Source organism: Cydia strobilella, chromosome 12 (assembly GCF_947568885.1).
Source record: "Cydia strobilella chromosome 12, ilCydStro3.1, whole genome shotgun sequence".
In the NCBI taxonomy this organism is placed as follows: Eukaryota; Metazoa; Arthropoda; class Insecta; order Lepidoptera; family Tortricidae; genus Cydia; species Cydia strobilella.
The window spans coordinates 4,328,133-4,348,275 of record NC_086052.1 but is presented as its reverse complement, the minus strand read 5'-3'; the positions used below and the strand labels follow the sequence as shown (position 1 = coordinate 4,348,275).

At 35.1% G+C, this 20,143-nt stretch overlaps 1 protein-coding gene across 11 annotated transcripts in view; it reads right to left on the bottom strand.

Moving 5' to 3' along the window:
• Positions 1-20,143, bottom strand: part of LOC134745928 (POU domain, class 6, transcription factor 2) — a 211,364-nt gene that overhangs the window by 50,192 nt on the left and 141,029 nt on the right. The window lies entirely within an intron of this gene.

The following is a 20,143-nucleotide window of genomic DNA, read 5'->3' as shown; positions in this document are numbered from 1 at the left end:
ACCAAAGAAAGTCGTGTTAAAATAGGGAATCTTAATAAATAGCCCGAGAGCTCTCATGATCAAATATATACCATTTTCATTAAGTAGGTAGATAATGCTTAAATTACGGAGTGACACAAGGCTCCATTTTAGGCCCTTTGTTATTTATTATATATATGTAATAATTTTGGGCGTTTTTTTAATATTCTTTTAAACTGCTAAGAGTTTTAGAAAAATCGCAAAAGTAAAAAAAGTATATAATGTACTGAAGGTACTTGTGAGGACAAAAAAAGGAAATAAATAAAACTTCTGCCTTACTGTACGTACTTACATACCTTACAGCCCTTTACGGATTTACGGACCGCATCGCCTACGTGTAATAAACACCATTTACGAGCTAGTGTGATGAAAAAGTAATTTTAATTTATCAAAAGTTAAATTTTTTCGATAATTCACAAACATCAGTTTATTCATCCTTAATAATATACGAAATTAATAAGTATTATTACTATTCCGCGAAAGCGTTTCAGCTAATAATAATAAAATGGGTTAAAACAATGCACAAATCATTATAAAATCGATATCCATATAATTAAGCAACCCTTCCTTGACTCCAGCTCAAACTATTTTGAGTAATCAGCATTTTCAAATAAGCCTATGCAGGGAGTCACGACTTTGTGCTATCGTGTTTCGTGCTATTCTGCCGTGGCGTTACAACGGAGGGTGCTAAGGGCAGTTCGCACCCCCATTCTGCATTAGAGCTACCCTAATAAGGGTTTAGAAGCGTCTGTATGAACAATGGACGAATGTCGGTCTTCTTTTGAAATTTTTAATTTTAATTGGTAATTATGTTGGGTTTTGGATTGATTTATATTGTGTTGAATAAAAATGAGTGCGCTTTGAATTGCGTTTTTATTTAGCGTATTTGCAACTTAAATATTTCTAAAATTGAATAAATTATAAAGCGCTTACATTTTACTTATTTCAGAATCCTAAATACACCGCGTTTAGCAAGTAAGTACTTATTGTAGTCTGACTGAATTAACTAGAAACATTTTTTTAGGATCCTAATTAGGATGACTAAATTAAGTACGGTATATGAAGCGCTGAAACTGGCTATTATTAATTTGTTATATCTGATTATTATATTATTAACACCTACTATGTCGCACAGTAAATAAAATAAGGCAAAAACCGGCCAAGTGCGAGTCGGACTCGCGCACGAAGGGTTCTGTACCATTACGCAAAAAACGGCAAAAAAAATCAAGTTTGTTATATGGGAGCCCCCCTTAAATATTCATTTTATTCTGTTTTTAGTATTTGTTGTTATAGCGGCAACAGAAATACACCATCTGTGAAAATTTTAACTGTCTAGCTATCACGGTTCATGAGATACAGCCTGGTGTCCAGACAGACAGACGGACAGACGGACAGTGGAGTCTTAGTAATAGGGTCCCGTTTTTACCCTTTGGGTACGGAACCCTAAAAAGTAAAATACTTTATTGTACGTATAGCGAATAACACAATCAACCAGTCAACCTATAGATTAATTATGATAAGGTTTTGTGTATATGTGTAATATTATTGCTTATCCTAAAATTACGGAAATAACGTAATGTAATAGAAAGAATACTTTTTATTTCACGCCTCAGTAAAAGATACAGCTTAAAAAACAATTGATTAAAGGAAGAGACACAGACAACCGCCGGACTCATCGCTATAGAGTGATCTCTTCCAGACAACCTGTGCGAAAAATAATCAAAAACCGGCCAAATGCGAGTTAGACTCGCGCACTAAGGGTTCCGTACCATTACGCAAAAAACGGCAAAAAAATCACGTTTGGTGTATGGGGGCCCCACTTAAATATTTATTTTATTCTGTTTTTAGTATTTGTTGTTATAGCGGCAACAGAAATACATCATCTGTAAAAATTTCAACTGTCTAGCTATCACGGTACATGAGATACAGCCTGGTGATAGACAGACAGATAGACAGATAGACAGATAGACAGACAGACAGACAGACAGACGAACAGACAGACAGACAGACAGCGGAGTCTTAGTAATAGGGTACCGTTTTTACCCTTTCGGTACGGAACCTTAAAAATAAATCATAATTTCACTCAATAAGCGGATTAATCGTGTAAGTGTAAAAATGGACGATTTGTTATTTAAGAATCGGTAAGTTTGTATTTTATTTAAGGTCTTAATACCTAATTACTAATTAGCCTAATTGGTTTTAAAAGTAAGAGCTTTGCGGGTTGAAGTAAATAAGTAGATAGTTAAATCTAATAAGAGTCATATTAGATCATTTCTTATTTAAAAATGCACAAGATTTTTTTTTATATTTACAATTTCCATTACGTTAATAAAAACCAATTAACATTATCGCTTTAAAAATAAATATATTGAATATGTCTATTTCGTTTGATACTTTTATTAATATGAGAGGATAGGTACTTCTAGATTTTAAGGTTATTCCGGAAAGTTTATAATAAAAATATAATAAACGTATTCTATAAAATTTTACATATAATTAAACATATAACAGAATAGAATAAAATAGAATATCATTTATCAAATATAAAGGCTTAAGCAATAATTAATATAATTATATATAAAAGAGCTGATAGTAATATTAGTCTGAAGTAGCCGCGTTAACGGTGTCACCACGTAAAAAGTGAAAATCACATTAAAAAAGTAAATTATAGTTTAATTATATGACAAATTAAGTTAATAAATTATTATATATTTTAATTATAATTTAATTTTTTAAATGTAGGTAATAATTTGTTGTATCACATTACGTAATAATATATCTTATAAATGCGTATAAATGAAAGATTAACACTTAATAAGTATCTAATTCATAATTTAAATTAAATAAACATTAATTTAAAAACACTGATAATTTGAGTGTACTTACGAAAGACAATGTCATTCTATCCTCCACGGCTATGTCTTCTTGACGCGAAAAACTAAACGCACTACCGCATTCTTACAACATTAGACTTTTCACACAAACGCGCAAAACTTTCTTAAAAGTTGTCCAAAGTTCGCGCCGCTACTAACACCGAACTAAACCGTGTTTATCACGTTCAAAAAGTTGTATTGTTCGTCAAAACTTTTTTACGCTTTACATCAGCTGCACAGATACTGGGAAAAAGGCACGGGCACTATCGACAAAGCGTTCATATTTTTTTTCTTTTTTTTATCTATCAGCCGGTACATACATCCGCGCTCCAAAGTTGTACGGAGTGGAATGGAAGCGCGTCATCAGTTTAAAAAATCAACCCCTTTAGTGGTGGCTGGAAAAAATGCGGCGTTGGGCGGTGGGTGGCCCCGCCGAATCCTTGCCAAGCGATCGCCAGCGGGACGACTTGTCACTTGCCGAATGAGCATAATAATAAGTTTTAATTTAGTTTTTAATTATAATTTTGACGCGATGGTCTATGATTTGGGGCGAAGGCGGCGTGTTGGGAAAGAAAATTTCGTGAGTTCAGAAACGAGTTTTATTATTTTTATTCATCACGGATACCTTATAAAACACGTAAAAATGGTTTTATATATAGATTACAATTGCAGATTTGTATTTCTTTCTGTTATAAAAATCAATTAGGAAATGTTCCTAATATTGTGTCATAAACATTTGTTTGATTCTAGAAATATCGATTCTACTGATATTTTTTGAAATATAATATTAATATGTACTGTTTTGATTTATTAAATTTTCATTACACAAAATCTTAACACAAAGCCTCAAGGCATTTTTTACCCGTCAAACTTTTCACGTCAATTAAACTAAAAAGTTAGGTCTACTAAGAAACAAATCAAATTATTTTATTAAATTTATAATGATTTGTTTTTTTACGTATTTGGCTACTTGAGGGCTTGGTCACTTTTTCTTTAATTAGTAAGTCATATTTCAGTTTACAAGTTTTTTTTTGATATAGGACGCAAACGGGCAGACGAATGGCCTGATGGTAAGAAATTACCGACGCCCAAGGACACCTGCAACACCAGACCATGGGTTTGCCGGGCTCTAAGATACCGATTTAAAGTTAATTACTTATTTATAAAGAAAACATCATATTAGTATCCTGTTTACTGCTAATTAATAAATAAATTATCCATCTAATGATGCGGCCACGATTGACCATTTCTCGTGCTAATTAATGTAAGGCCGGTAATCCAACGGAATGCATGCGTAATCAAAATCAATGTCTAATCCATGTATCATAATCTCTAGATCACTATCGAGGCTTACAAGAGCAAATGCTAAACTTATAATTAATATTAATTCCCAAATACGTGGGTTCAACGGCCCTTTCTCTAAGTAGATATGCTACTTGTGTGAAAAGGGGAAAAATCATACAGTAGGTTATCGTTAATCCGGACGGGCTAAAAGGTTTCCGGATTGCCGTCTGCAAATATTTTATGGTTAAAAAATTACTTAATTAGTAAATAGATTAAAGATTAATAAATGTCTTAACATATTACTGTAATAATAAAAAAAGGAAATAAATTTCTTTGCAGTAAAAATAATCTGTATACTCTTCAGCTAGCTACAGAGGGTCGGTTTTTTTGTCTAAAAGTCTTTTTTTTAACAGTTAAGTCGGGCTTATTCTTTGTCGTCACACTCTTGCCATGCCGGCTGTACATTCAAGGGCATAAATATATATACAGTAAGAGCGAGACGAGAAGTGAGCAACACACTTGTTCGTCGATTGAGTGCATAAATATTTGATTAGGTCTGACCAACATATTGGATACCTACCGCGCCTTGTGTTAGTCGGGCATTCATCATAAAAATCATGTTGTTTTGATTTTAATATTTTGATAAGCAAAAATGTACAGTTAAGTGTAAAAATATGGTTGCACAAATCATCTGAAAAATATATCCAATATCTGCACAAAATATTAGGAATATAGTTTTAACCAATGCAACTATTACCTAGTTTATCGCTTTTCAAACGTAATACATACACCTTCCTGATTCCTGACCTTAAATCAAGTAACTTTCTCAAAGACACCGGTATTCTAATTAACTCCATTTCGGAGAGAAACAATTTTTTTTCTGATAAGGCCCCTACGAGCGTGTACACTTGCCTTAGGGCCTGTTTATATATTGATTAGTGTTTAGTAGGAGTTCATACATTTGCTACTAAACTTAACTACTCTCTCGGACGATCGATGTTCGAAATGACATTGATATGTCACAGTTTTCAATTGATTGGTTGAGTTAAATGTAATGCCCGTGTTACAACAACAACGTTAACGCTAACAACAATATAGTATTGTTGTTAGCGTTTAATTACTTTTTATAAAAAAATATTATTTATGCCATTTAGTTTTCTTAAACGTACTTAACTATACCCCGAAGTTTTTTTATTTATTACAAAAAGATAAGCATTTTGACCACAATCTCACCTGATGGTAAGTGACGATGCGTCCATAATAGAACATATATGCTTACCTAAAAGATGTCTATTCATGCCATGCTTACCTAGAAGATCCAAGTTATAGTGGACGGGGAATAGATTTGCAGGAACTGAATTCCACCACTTAGCCGTTCAGCTTTAGCTGGATGCATAGCGTTAACGGAAGTTAACGGAATTCAATAAAAACACGGTGTATAATAACAACACACCTCCACTTTTTCATTTGGCGATATTTGAACGAACGGTGCTTTTAATAATTTCGACTCTATTACTATGAGTAACAGGGTACATGATTTCTATGCTTAAGCTTATGTAACTTCGGAATAACTGTTTAGTTTCACTTTCTTTAGATCCATGATGTTATGAATAGTTTTTAGAGGACAGGACAGGAGATCCTTAGGGGCGATCTTTGTCCAATAGCAGACATTTTTTAGGATATATGAGGCAAACAAGCAGACGAATCGTCTAACGGTAAGAAATTACCACCGCAACACCGACAAACGGCAAAGGGCCGACCTTTAAGATAGGAGTGACGTACTTTGTCAAATTCTTCAATGGCAAATAATATGAAGTTAAAATGGTAGGTATATTAAGTAGTTTACCGGTGTTAAGTGATACTGAAATACATCTAATGACAGTTACGCTTTACTAATAAAAACGTAACATTCCACAAATGAGAACATTTTAGCTAAGGATGACACATTACAAAGGAAATCTAAGACTTTAGATGAATAGCGTATAACCAAATAAAGCTAATTTTTAGCAGAAAAAAGCAAGCCTAATGAACACAGCGAAATTATCGTCAACAAGTAACACTGGGATAATCAGCAGTACACGAAAAAAAAATCAGTAATTATTCAGATGAAGTTGGACGAGCGAAGGGGGTAGGGGGGCAAGGGCCGGCCAAAATAAAAACGGTGCGTAGGGGACACCCCACCCCTGCAAATGTTATCTAACAGCGTTCGTTTCGCGCCGCGGCGTCGCTCGGCCTCGAATTAGCGGACGTCGAATTTTCAATTTGTACTCCATTTTTTCCGGATAGTTGGGCCCAAAAATGTAACGTCTGACGTTTCGTCATTATCGGTTTGCGCGGTCATTATCGCCGCACACATGTGTGGTATTGTCCGCGCGGGTGTGTGTGTAGATTTTTACTCATTAATTTTAAAACGCTCCGGATTTTTTTCAGGGCGGGTGAGAGGGGGTAGGCGGAGGGTGGAAATTGGCGATGGCCGGCGGGCGGGGTGTCACCGGGGGTTATTTAATAGATTGGTCCGCGGCCGAACGGAGCCGTCGATCTGCACTTGTACTCGCGTCATTAACGGGTTGAGAACCGATTTTAGATCGTGAAATAACAGCCTGTTACAGGAAAAGTTGGAGGGCTTATCCGGGCCCGGACCTTAATTGCATTCAAATGCTTAAGTATTTTTATACGACAACTCATTCATTATTCGCGAACTTTAATTGTCTTTCGTCGCTGAGAGCAAACAATTAATGAGAGTTTAAAGAGTTGTTAAAAATTTGAATGATTATTTTGAAAGGGTGCAGCGTTGTCACAACAATGCTTTACCTGCGCAGTCGTGAGGGTTTGCTCGGCAGTATTTTTTGTACAATAAAAGTGTAAAATTGCCATATGAACATTGATACATATATTATTACACATTAACACATTTACATCTCATTTTTATAATGTCTTTACCCATATTGAGTATCATTTACACACGGTGGCTAAAACATAAGCATTCCCATTCCCGTTGCCAGGTAGGTTTTGGAATGCACTTATTTTTTAGCCACCGTCTATATACCCAACTGAAATTTGACCTATTAAAAAAAGTTTAATATATACATACATATAATAAGAATATTTTATCAAAGGGGTGGTAAGTAATTATATGAAATAAGATTGCCAAGGACATGCTTAGTTATTATTTTATTAATATTATCTTATGTCTCAAAATAATGGTAATTTTTATGGTTGTCAGTATTTTATTTTCTATCGAAATTAATTCCATATATGATCTAATAAGCTTAATGATAAGCCAGTAATGTTAGAACAAAACTCAAACCATTACTTTTCAACATCACAAGAACATTCTTTGTGTAAAAATATGTATTTAACTGTGTTATGAAATAGAGATTCGGCAAAAACAGTACAAGAGCAAACCTGCACACACTTTGCCGCGCTCAAGCACGGTGTATAAGATGTCCCGAAAAACTACCCCGAAATTCCCGTCCCGCCCGAAAACGTTGTCACAACAACGCAGTGTCCACACATACGCATTTTAAAGAGTTTTTTTTCTGCGGCCATTCGGCAATGGGGTGGGGAGGGGGGCAAAATGTGAAAAATACTCGAAAAAAGGCGAAATTGTACCAGATATATAATTAAAGTCCGGGTACAGCAAGCGCGAATGTATTATGCAGAAGGACGCGCGTTGAGGGTACGGTCAGCATTGACAGGGTTTGGTCTTGTTTTCTGGTTAGTACGTGGTTTACTATTTTGTTATATGTAAACGACGAGGTGGAGCGACGACCTGGTGAAGGTCGCGGGAATTCGGTGGATGCGAGCGGCACAGGATCGGTCGGAGTGGCGAGCCTTGGGGGAGGCCTATGTCCAGCAGTGGACGTCTATCGGCTGACATGATGATGATGATGATGATGATGATGATGATATGTAAACTATTAGCGTGCGAACTTAAAGCATTGATCCAAAGCTGATGCTGATGCATTTGTTAATTGCTTATAACTTTTTGTCAGTAATTACTGTTTGGTGATCTTTTTTTCTGTTTGTTAGTGAACAGTGGTTGGTTAACAAATTTGTCTTTGCTGTTTAATGCATAATACTTATGATTTATCCGAATGTGAGGTTAAAATGTAATAATTTTTTGCTGTGTGTAATTTTTAACTTGAAGTAACATGTTATGTAGGTTTCACTTTGTTATTGTCCTACTCAATTTAAGTAAGTGTAATAATCATAATCCTTGTCGTCATACCCCAAAGCCAAATCCCTGCAGTTTCAGGGTATGAAGACAAAAATATATTACGTATGTTTCATCAATGTTTTAAGTCCTACATAACAAACTAGAGCATTTGTTAAATGACATAGGTATTATGTTCAAAAGCTTTCATGTGTCACCAGGTGGACAGTACGCTCGTTTACCACAATCGCGTTTTATAAAATACTCCGTTCCCGATTTCGTCGACAGTACCGGCCGGGAGGAAATGGACGAGAAAAATTAATTGAACTGATACATATTTGTATGTTTGTAGCGTGACAAATCACTGCGCTTAGCCGGTCGATCGAGACAGAATAGGCCCTCGTTAGGAACCGTGGGGAGTGTCCGGAGTTAAAGGTCTTGAGTTCTTATTTTGAAAACATTTAAATACGAATTAGGTAGTCACACTTTATTTGGTATTGGATAATGAACTGAATTATTTAGTGAACGAACGGGGTAAAATAACACTTAGTACGTAAGTACGTTATGTTTCATCTTTGTATGTTTGTCAATATATTATGTAGGTATGTATTGAAAAAAAAAAACAAGGTTCAGCAACTTTTTTGAAAAATTACAGCTAATCTAATCTTACCTAAATGTTTTTAGCGCTATGGTGGTCGAGAGGTTAAGATTTTGGCTCTGTTGTACAACAAATGTAGACACCCACAGAGATACAATTATTGACCTATATTTAAATTTACTTGTGCTAAATTGGTCACATCACAAAACCCTCTAGTAGCGACAGTCGGGTAAGCATCCGATGATTGTCTTGCATATCTAAATTAGCCAAGTATGATGCATAGTAGAGCTTTTTAGGGTTCCGTACCCAAAGGGTAAAAACGGGACCCTATTACTATACTCCACTGTCCGTCGGTCCGTCTGTCTGTCTGTCACCAGGCTGTATCTCATGAACCGTGATATAGACAGTTGAAATTTCCACAGATGATGTATTTCTGTTGCCGCTATAACAACAAATACTAAAAAGTACGGAACCCTCGGCGGGTGAGTCCGACTCGCACTTGTCCGGTTTTTATTTGCATTTTAGACACCGTCTCAGTTTTCAAGAAAGAATACCCATGAAATTAATTTCAATTACCGCAATATTTCTAGTCTAGACATTATTACACTAATTAATATCCGTCTGCCGGGTGTCAAATGTCTAACGAACTCGCCCCCGGCTCGCATGGCAATTCAGCCTTCATTTAAATCTAGATTTCGTCTGAGACCTACTTTGAGACTAGTTAGTAGATAATTGATAGACTTTTTTGTTGATTTCAATTTGTGTTGTCTAGTTAGAATGAATTTGGTGCAAAATACTTGACTAAATATCTGTGTATTAACAATAGAGATTAGGTGCCATCTTCGAAAGGTACCATAATTGACGAAATATGAAATGTACAATAAAACACTGATTCAAACTTTCACGATTTCTACACATTACTAAATTATAAAACGGGACTTAATCGCGTATTTAAGATATACCTTCGTTTCGAGGACGGCATTGTCCCCGTGGTCTCGGAGAAGACTTCGCACATAGCCAATTCAAAACAATCATCGACGCAAAATTGAACTCATTACAAAACCTCCTCAAAAGTCTCAAAACCACTCATAGAAAATTACAAATGGCGTAATGTAATTGTCAAGCTACGACAGATGGTAGGGGCGATTAATTTAATATAAATTCAATAATAACACCCATTTATGGCTTAATTTCCTTTCAATTACTATTCATTTATCGCTCAGTGATGTGATTACAAGTTCGATTGAGCGGGGCCATGTTTCTGTCTAATTCGCGAACAGAATTTACCCTTATCTTAGTGTGGAAAGTCATATGCAAGATTTGTAATTGCATATTGTAATCTAGAATTTTCTACAATAAATTTATAACTACTTAAAGAAGTAGGTATAGAAAGGTAAACATTGATTTAGTTATCTGCACTTTCTTAGCAGCTGTAAGAGAACCGGCTTTGCAAAACAGTTAAAAATGCTATAGTTTGGTCATCAGCAGTTCCAAATTTACCCGATGATGCTTACAGACAGCAAATGCACCAGTAGTAACAAATAAAATAACCTAATCACTATAAATGGTATTTGCAGACGAAGCGTCTGGTTGACGTAACTGGTGACCGAAGAGCTGGCAGCTTCCTCGCACAACGTATCAGCATTGCGATACAGCGAGGAAATGCCGCCAGCATCCTTGCTAAAATGCCTCAAGGGCCCATTTTAGATTTAAGCTAGTTATTAATTTCGTTTATGTAGTACCAGTAGTACCACTGTATATATCTTGTATGTAAATAAATGGATTATAATTACAGTTTCCTCGATATTTCTATTAGGATGCCATCTTTAAAACCAGACTTGATGACAATTCAACCGACTGTCAAACAAAGAAATAATTTCAGTCATATTCGAAATATCGGGGAACATATAAAAACAAAGACTTCGACGTATTTAAAGCCTCCCCCTTTTTGAGTCGGTGAAAAAATTAATAAAATAAAAGTACCTACTCGTCGTTTGATATTATGTGGCGATTACATATATCTCAATAAAACAAACGTATGTTGACTTAACATAACGACCGAGTAATTAAACTTAAAATATAGGTACGTTGATAGGCATATTTTTCAATTTCCAACTAATTTATTGCATATTATTATGTATTATTATTTCGTTTTACGACGATTCGTAATTGTATAGTACGGTACGATTAGTTATGATTTACGTTAATGATTAGGTGCCCAGTCGCCGTTAGATTTCAACGTTCGCTATTTAAATGACGATTTTGATCTTAGTTTAATTATAGAGAAAATACACGAAGTTATGTTATTAGTTTGCAGAAATTAATCTAAATGATTTACTAATGCAGTTTCGTTTGAATAATCCTAGTCTGAAAGCTTCATATTTATTAACGCACCTACCTTGTACATGCAAAGTACTAGTACTTAACAAAACTGTCATCATTTTATTAACATAAGAAATGAAGATGTGCAGTTTTTCCATGATGTCACAAATAAATAAATGAACCCGAAAATACAAGATGTCAAAATTTTTTTTTACCAAATAATTTAAAGGAATGTATTCTTAGTTAAGTAGGTACATCTTTTGCAAAATGTCACTAAAAATTAAAACTACGATCATGTAACTAAAGCAGTACATATTGTCTTCAAAATACTCGTCTTTAGCTTTGATACACGCAAACGTTTCTTAAAATTATCAACAATATACGCGGCAGTTACTTATATAGTTACGTATGTTTCGGCCAACCGGTATATTTGAGTTAGACCACTCAAATATATTTTTGGGTGAAAAATTGCTAGCTGATAATATTTTTTTGTGTATTCTTAGAAATATAATTAATAATACGTACCTACGTAAAATAACCGTCCCTATGTTAGACAATCAAGGAACTTTCTAGCATCACAAATTTTGACATTTGTGATAATAGAAAGAGACAACATTTAACACAGGTTTGCTAAATATAATGAAGTCGGTTAGCGTGATTAACAACTATATTAAGCATGAATTATTAGCACCAAAATACAAAATGATTTAAATTAGCCACTAGTGAACGAAATTTCGCTGGTCTTCGATTCTGTATAATTATTCTACGTTAAACTATGTAACGATCCAATAATAATTCCTTATTCATTAAGTTTTGAACAACAGTTACTTTGAAATAACAGTGCAGTGTTCAATGAGAATCAAGAGCTTCTATTCTTGCAGATTAAAAGTCTCCGGCAAGCTCGGCCGAAATTCACCTTCCGATACAAACGTGAGTTTCGTTCTCATTCATAATTAAACTACGGGTTGGATTGTAATGAAACTTTGCACATACAATAACATGAGGTATATCTAGGTCCGTAATTAGTGTATATAGCTCAAGTATATAAAACAAATGAAATAGAGCAAAAGCAAGTTTTGTATGAAAAAGTTCGCTTGAAATTCGCTGTATTTTTTTACTATTGTATCTGAAGCTACATAATCTAATTATAGACCTAGATATACCTTATCATATTGTAAATACAAAGTTTCAGAGCAATCTAGCAAGTCGTTTTAAAATGAGAGCGTAACTAGGTTTGTATGGAGAAGTGGACTTAAAATAAGCTTAAAATTAAAATAAAATAAGATTTAGATTAGCGCTTTTAAGCGATAAGATGGCATGTATTAATTTACATCTTTTCTCAACTTGTTGTATTCTCCGTATTGTTACATTTTTTAATGTAATAATGATTAAATACTCGTAAAACTTGAACATTTATATTGAAGTAAATAATAGACGCTACGTAAAATATATTACATGTAATCCTTTATGTAATCATGTCACATTACCACTACATCATTGGCCATTCACTGTGACCAAATGACGTACTAAGCCGATTCCCTCATTCACTACATGAATACCGACATGCAAGAACACAATTTCGACCTCATTAAACTCTAGTAATACTCGAGAAAATTCGTTAATTACGTTCAATTCAAATTCAACAAAGCGTTCGATATTTGAAATTGGAACGATTATAAACGTACAATCGATGTTAAGTGCCCACGCGCCTTAAAGGGGTGCTATTGTGACGTCACTTTACCCCCTGCTCGTGTGATGTAAATGTGTTAAAACTATTGTTATTACAATATGTACTTGATGACAACTGTTTGCTGTTTAGTGTTGGGCGTTTGCATTTTTGTAAAAAAATAACTATACGGACAAAGATACATTGAATGGGTAGGTATTACTTTCCTTACCAGTATCTAACTTACCTATCTTGTACTTAAATTTATATGAATTTCATGTTAACAAATTTTTTTTATACAATAAAGTGATTTACTACTACTACTACTACTAACTTTCCAGCGGTTTAAAATAAACTCGCACCATTATTATTATTATTTTTTAATTCATGTATTTATTTAGGGACTTTTAATCTTAAGATTACGCCAGTCCCATCGTACCTTAATCTAAATTACACTCATCTACGGCCTGTCAGTATACTGACTAATATAATTATACACAGATAAATATATCTCCTTTGCCTCTTCTGAGATTGGTGCCGCCAAGATGCTTTGAAAAGCGACTACATCTAACCTATTAATATTTAGTGACTTCATCAACAATTGTCTTTTACCTTCGTTCCGTACACATTCCACCAGTATATGTTGAACACCCTCTACAATATTGCAAGCTTCGCAGTTCGGGGATGGCTCTTTTTTCATCATAAAAGCGAACTTCTTTAGAGGAATGTGTCCTGAACGAAGTCTTAACCCTATTTTAATTAATTTCCTAAGATACTACCTGTAAATTTAATGGAATTCAGGTCAATATATTTATGGTAATTAGTTTAAAATAAACTCGCACAATGTTAATCCGAGATAAGTTATTGATGTTGTAGGTAATGACGTTCGTAGCAGCATTACTGCCGCGATTATAAGGAAATTGACAGTGACAGCGCTCGCATCAAGGCCGCAACATCAAGCTATAGCTGCCATCCGAATGTCACCTTGTCACCTTTAGGTATTGGGACGCACGACGACAGCGCCACACAGTGGGTGCAACTACGTATTTTGTCACAACTATATATATAGGAAGTAAATCGTAAAATTTTAAGTGAAAAGTACTGAACGGATTTTATGCGATTTTTACCTATGAATAGTGATTCTTGAGGAAGATTAAGGCGTATAATTTGTTAAGGTTTGTGTAAATTGGTTGAAATATGACGTTTTTTTCTAATGAAGTCAGAAAAAAAATCACGCTGGCTAAGAGTTTTAACCGAAAATGCTGCCCAATTCGTTTGGAATGTATGGTGGAATTGTCTTTCTGTTATTGGTCTACAAAAAAGTCCGCGGTGGTGTATGTCTATCTTTTAAGGATAACTTACTATACCCATTCTTATCTTCTACAAAAAGATTTCATGTGGTATTAAAATACCACATATTATGAAATAATTTACATTCATAATACAATTTAAATGAATATCTCAGGAGCAATCGTAAATTAAAGTTCCATTTCGAGCCATATAACTTGTATGAAATGTTAAAGACGCTAACTCCCGTTAGTGCCTATTTTACCACCTGCACTGCGATCGCTTTACTTACCCCCACCATGCACTTCGCACAGTGCCAATATACTGCTGTATCGTTGACGCGGGCAGTATGATGCGGTGTTTATGTAGATGTAGGCAGTTTGTGATGTCAATTCTACTCCCAAACATGCGCGTGAGTTACCAAAAGCGTAACTAATAAATTACTCACTCAATTTAAATTCGTTTTTACCGTTCCTATAATAGAGCCACGGAGCTAAGGTTTCGTATTGAAGTTATAAGACAAAGAGTTTCGAGTTGCGATACTTTGGAATACCTACAGTAAATTAAAGAGTTTTAATTACTTTTTTAAGGTTTCGTAATTAGATGCAACCTTATAATGTTTTATGATAACTTTTTTAAGCATTCAAAGGCCTGTTTTCTTTTGTTTTTGTTGTAAAAATATATGTAAATACAACGTGACTTATTTCATGAAACTGTTGGTGTAATGTTTTGAATAGCTTGATATCAGAATGACATTTCAAAACGAGAATCCAAGATATGTTAACGTATAATCAGCAAAAATAAGTTGCTAAGCGGGCGATGTGTTTAAAATTATCTGCAACTGATCGTGTTTCTCTTAACAACATTTGATTTGTGATAAGATCATTTTATAAAGGGATAAAAATGGTCAAAAACCTTGAGCCAGTCCAGGGCAATATATTTCTACCTTTTAATGTTCGCCTTTGTACTAATGACGAGTGTTTTCTTTTCTTTCTTGTACAATGAAGTGTTTTACTACTATTATTAAATCATTTTGCGGATAGACTCACTTGTTTTAGTCACTCGCGCGACATGTTTCGGAGAGCCTAGGTCTCCTTTCTCAAGCACTAATAACGCTGCTCGCACTATTAGTGCTTGAGAAAGGAGACCTAGGCTCTCCGAAACATGTCGCGCGAGTGACTAAAACAAGTGAGTCTAATCCGTAAAATGATTTAATATTAGTATGTCTCACAACAGTTTAAATTAAATTGTTTTACTACTACTAATACCTCAGCTATTGAATACAGAAAGGCTACATGCAACAGCTGTCATATACAGCGCTTTCGTTTTTATGTTTAGTTTCAAAAATTGGCTTTGTGGCGCTAGTAGTAAGATAGTGGACGTTCGGTTGTATTCGTTTACTTACCGCTTGATTTCGATTACTTTACTTATGATTATTACTATTTACGAAAGTATTCTTTTTTTTCTATTTCATTAACTGGCTATGGGTAGAGTTTGCACAACGGATCCGAAATGTATGGGAAAATCCACAGATCCGGATCCAGGTCCGGATAATTTTATACATTTCAGATCCAGATTGGAACCCTAGTTATGGGCCCAGCATGCTTCCACTGCGCTTAAATATAAATATTTCTGCTGTAGACTGTACCTCTACTGAGCTCCCGAGAATTACCCGTTGACAGTGAATATTTCCACCACATCCTTGATATGCACCTTACGGGGGCGCCTGGTGCCTATAATTAAAATATTGCCAGTTTTTGACGTGATAACGTCTTATAAATCGATGAACACCGGTAGCATGCAAGAAAAAGTATCACGTTGCGGACAGATCTCCATGGTAACGTTGTGGACAGATTTCCATGGTAACGTTGTGGACAGATTTCCATGGTAAAGTTACGGCAAGCAAACAAATGTTAATTTATCGAAAAATTAGTATTTTTCAATTAACTCCTTCTTTGTATTATACAAAATAACGATAATTCAGTGATAATAATTCAATTCAATTCATAAATAAAAGTATCCAATTTTTCATCAATGTTTTCTTATGGCGTTATCACGCAAAATTATCGTCCGTAAACCGACTTTACAGACAACCTTTTTTTTATTAGTTTATCATCAAGAACATGCTTTCGATTATCTTGCAAGAGTTGCAAGTCTTAATGGATTTTGAAAAATTACTTCATTAACATTCTTTTTTCACTTCATTTGTTCATGATGAATGGTTATATGGTAAAATGTACATTATGAAGATAGCATTAATGAAAACGAGTTGCAAAAACCTGCATAGAGTTATCACGCGAGGAAATTTGAGAGCTCAAAATAGTATGGCTTTTGTTTATATTCGAGTTAAGTACCAAATATATTTGAGCTCGGATTCTTTGAAATAATACATTTTAGTTTAATTATGATAATTGTTATTTAACAGGCTTGTGAATTTATGTTCTAACAGTAACACACCTGGATTGCTTAACTTTTTTCAAATTGCCATTAATGTTGCTGTCGGTACTTAAAACAGTTTTTTTGCTACTGCTTAAGAGGAGACTCAAAATTGTAGTTTATATATTGAGTTTCACACATTTTGTCGAAGGAAAATGTCATTAAATAATTATTCAGACGGAATTAGACTATAATATTCGCGAGGGCAGACTCCACGCAAAACTTTACTACGTTAAAGCTTTGGCTCCATAGAAAAAAAAATCACGAAAATATCTAATTTTCATTCATGTTCAATCATATAATTGTTACCCTGTATACCTCAGCAATATAATTTTAGTATACAATAGCCAAGTGATATAGCAGAGAGATTTAGAAAAGTAAGTATACTTTTTCAGAGATATTGAGGTAAAATGTTAAAACCCACGCGATCGCCAAATCTTCTGTCGCAACTTTCGCGCGGCGTGCCATATTTTTTGTTTCCTTCAAATTTCCTGGTTTTACGCACCCTCTTAATAATCATAATATTTTTGTTTGTAAAGCCAATTTACATCAGTATACTAATCTATGATTTACATTTGAGTTTAAATACAAATTTAAAATTTGCTGAATATAAATAATAAGCAGAATTATGATTTATTTTATACTTTGGTAAAACAAATTATTTTCATATGATTTTTCTGCGTGGTGTGACAGTTTAGTGCTCTCAACATTTACTAAATGTCTATACCGAACGGATACGGCCAAAACCTAACTATCCCAAACAGCAATGACAAACTATAACCCAAATCTGCAACCCCTTTTACCCCCTTTTCGTTCTTAAAAAAACACATTTTAAAACAAACAGGGTACATCTGTTCGATCGCCGCGCCGCAGTAGTTTTTCAAATATGCAATTTACTGATTTAAAAAAAAAAGAATTCCCCCCAACGGGTGGGGTGGAGACGGGTGTAAAAAAGAAACGAAACTACGAAAAAATAGGCCCGCGTATGGTAAACAGAATTGACTGACCCCGACTTAATTTGTAAGGTTATTTTAGTTAGACGTTTATAATTAATTTTTAGTTCCGTACTCAAAGAGTAAAAACGGGACCCTATTACTAAAACTCCACTGTCCGTCTGTCTGTCACCAGGCTTTATCTTATGAACCGTGGTAGCTAGACAGTTGAAATTTTAACCTGTCGCGTTTTGTACACATAATTGATGTCATTAACAAAAAGAAAATGAAATTTAAACGGGCTAGACCCGTTAATGACATTAATTACCTAGTTGAAATTTTCACAGATGATGTATTTCTGTTGCCGCTATAACAACAAATACTAAGCACATAATAAAATAAATATTTAAGTCGGGAATAATACAACAAACGTGACTTAAAATTTTATGCACGTTATTATTTAACTCTCTTTGATATGAGGGGGCCTAGCCAAGATGCCAATAGTACCTACATCGACAAATGCCGAACGAAAAAAAAGCGGACAAGTGCGCGTCGGACTCGCCCACCGAGGGATCCGTACCTTTTAGTATTTGTTGTTACAGCGGCAACAGAAATACATCACTCTCGGTTCATGAGATACAGCCCGGTGACAGACAGACGGACAGTGGAGTCTTAGTAATGGGTCCCGTTTTTACCCTTTTAGTACGGAACCCTAAAAATATAATAATATCGCGATGACAAATGCTACATGACGCGACGCGCATGTGACTGAACCTGACTACAATGAAATAAAGAATACAAAGTCACTAAGTTTCGATTACCCTACCCTAGATACCCTAGGTACTGCTGGAGAGACGAAGTGAAGAAAGACCTTAGTGAACAATCATCATCATTCCATTCCATTCCACGTTGACGAAGTCGCGGGCGCAGAAGCTTGTGTGAATATAAAATAACACAATAGAACCATTTAATAGAAACTGAAATATCTAAAAACATAATTTCTACAAATGGCGACCGCTTTTCAAATAAACTGGCGTGTGTTACTCATTTGACTCAAAAACGCGTCAATACGCCACCCCACTGAAAACTAAAAGCCACCACGTAATTAGAGCTTCATTACCGTACACAGACTACACGCCCACTAGATAGAGCAAATAAGAAAACTAGGCGTCACCAGCAGGCCCCTGTTTACATATACATACGCGGAACCTTCCAGGTTGCTAGTATTCCAGAAAAAATGAGAAAAGCCTGTCTGCGTTAGTATGGACATGTTATGAGACGCGAAGATGACATCACTAAAAGAGTACTTGTCATAGAAGAGGGTAAACGAGGCCTTGAACGACGACCAGCAACCTGGACACAGATTATTGAAAACGATTATTGAAAGCTATCCGTGCGAAGTGGCGCAAAAATACTAGGAAGGCTGACTGAAGAAAAATTGGTTTTTTAACCAATTTTTCTTTCAGGGACCTGGTCTTCTTCTTCTTGGTCCTGGCTATTGCCAGGACCAAGAAGAAGAAGACCAGGTCCCTGTTTCACCAGCCTGACAAAAACAATGTAAGGTGAATTGTCAATGTCAGATGACCAGGTGTTTCACCACGCTGACAATTGACATGTGACATTTTAACGATTGTTTTTACATTTCCGGTTCATAGATGCATGTTAGCTTGTTGGAGCAGCAATGTAAGGTGAATTGTCATTGTTAGACGTGACTATTGCCACAGTACTGAAATAGAGACCGCTGGTGCCTAGTCAAGTTGAAGATCGTTTATAGAAAATGCCAAATTAAACCTAAAAATGCATTGAAATGACGTCACTTCGATGCATTTGTGCACCGATATATTTTTACTTTTCGATTGGAGTTTGTAGATATGCGATCGACATCTTGGCTAGGCTCCTAATCGTTACAAAGGCCACTACTTATTCAATTTCAATTTATTTATTTCCTTTAAGTACAATTTTAATTTACATCATGTTGTTCACAAGAGCAGGAAACGATTCCTCCGTACTAACACCTCTCCCGGATCACATTTTCTCTTATCTAGCAGTAGGTATACATGTACAGTAGATGTATATGTAATATTGTATAAAGATGACAAGAAAATGAAAAAAAAAAAAAAAAAAAACAGGTTGCAACAAGAAAAAAAAACAAAGCAAATAGCATTGGAAATAAGTGTTTGTGTATGTGCGCGCGTGTGAGTGTGTGTGTGTGTGTGTGTGTGTGTGTGTGTGTGTGTGTGTGTGTGTGTGTGTGTGTGTGTGTGTGTGTGTGTGTGTGTTATATGTGTGTGTTTGTGTGTGTAGTTGTCATCACTAGTGAGATTCTATTGGTGCTCTCATACCAAATAAAGTATGACAGCGCAACCGCTCAGTTGAGTCCACGCTTTTACGACATTAAGGCCTTTTGAACTTTTATAAAACCTCATTCTGCTGTTTGGTGCACGTGAGATGCGCTAAGAGAATGTCAAATCTCTAAATAGTCACGTAAATTCAAATACCTATATATATGATATATGAAGTTTTGTAGCTATTGTACGATATATAATTTAACTGATTCACATGTTTCGCGAC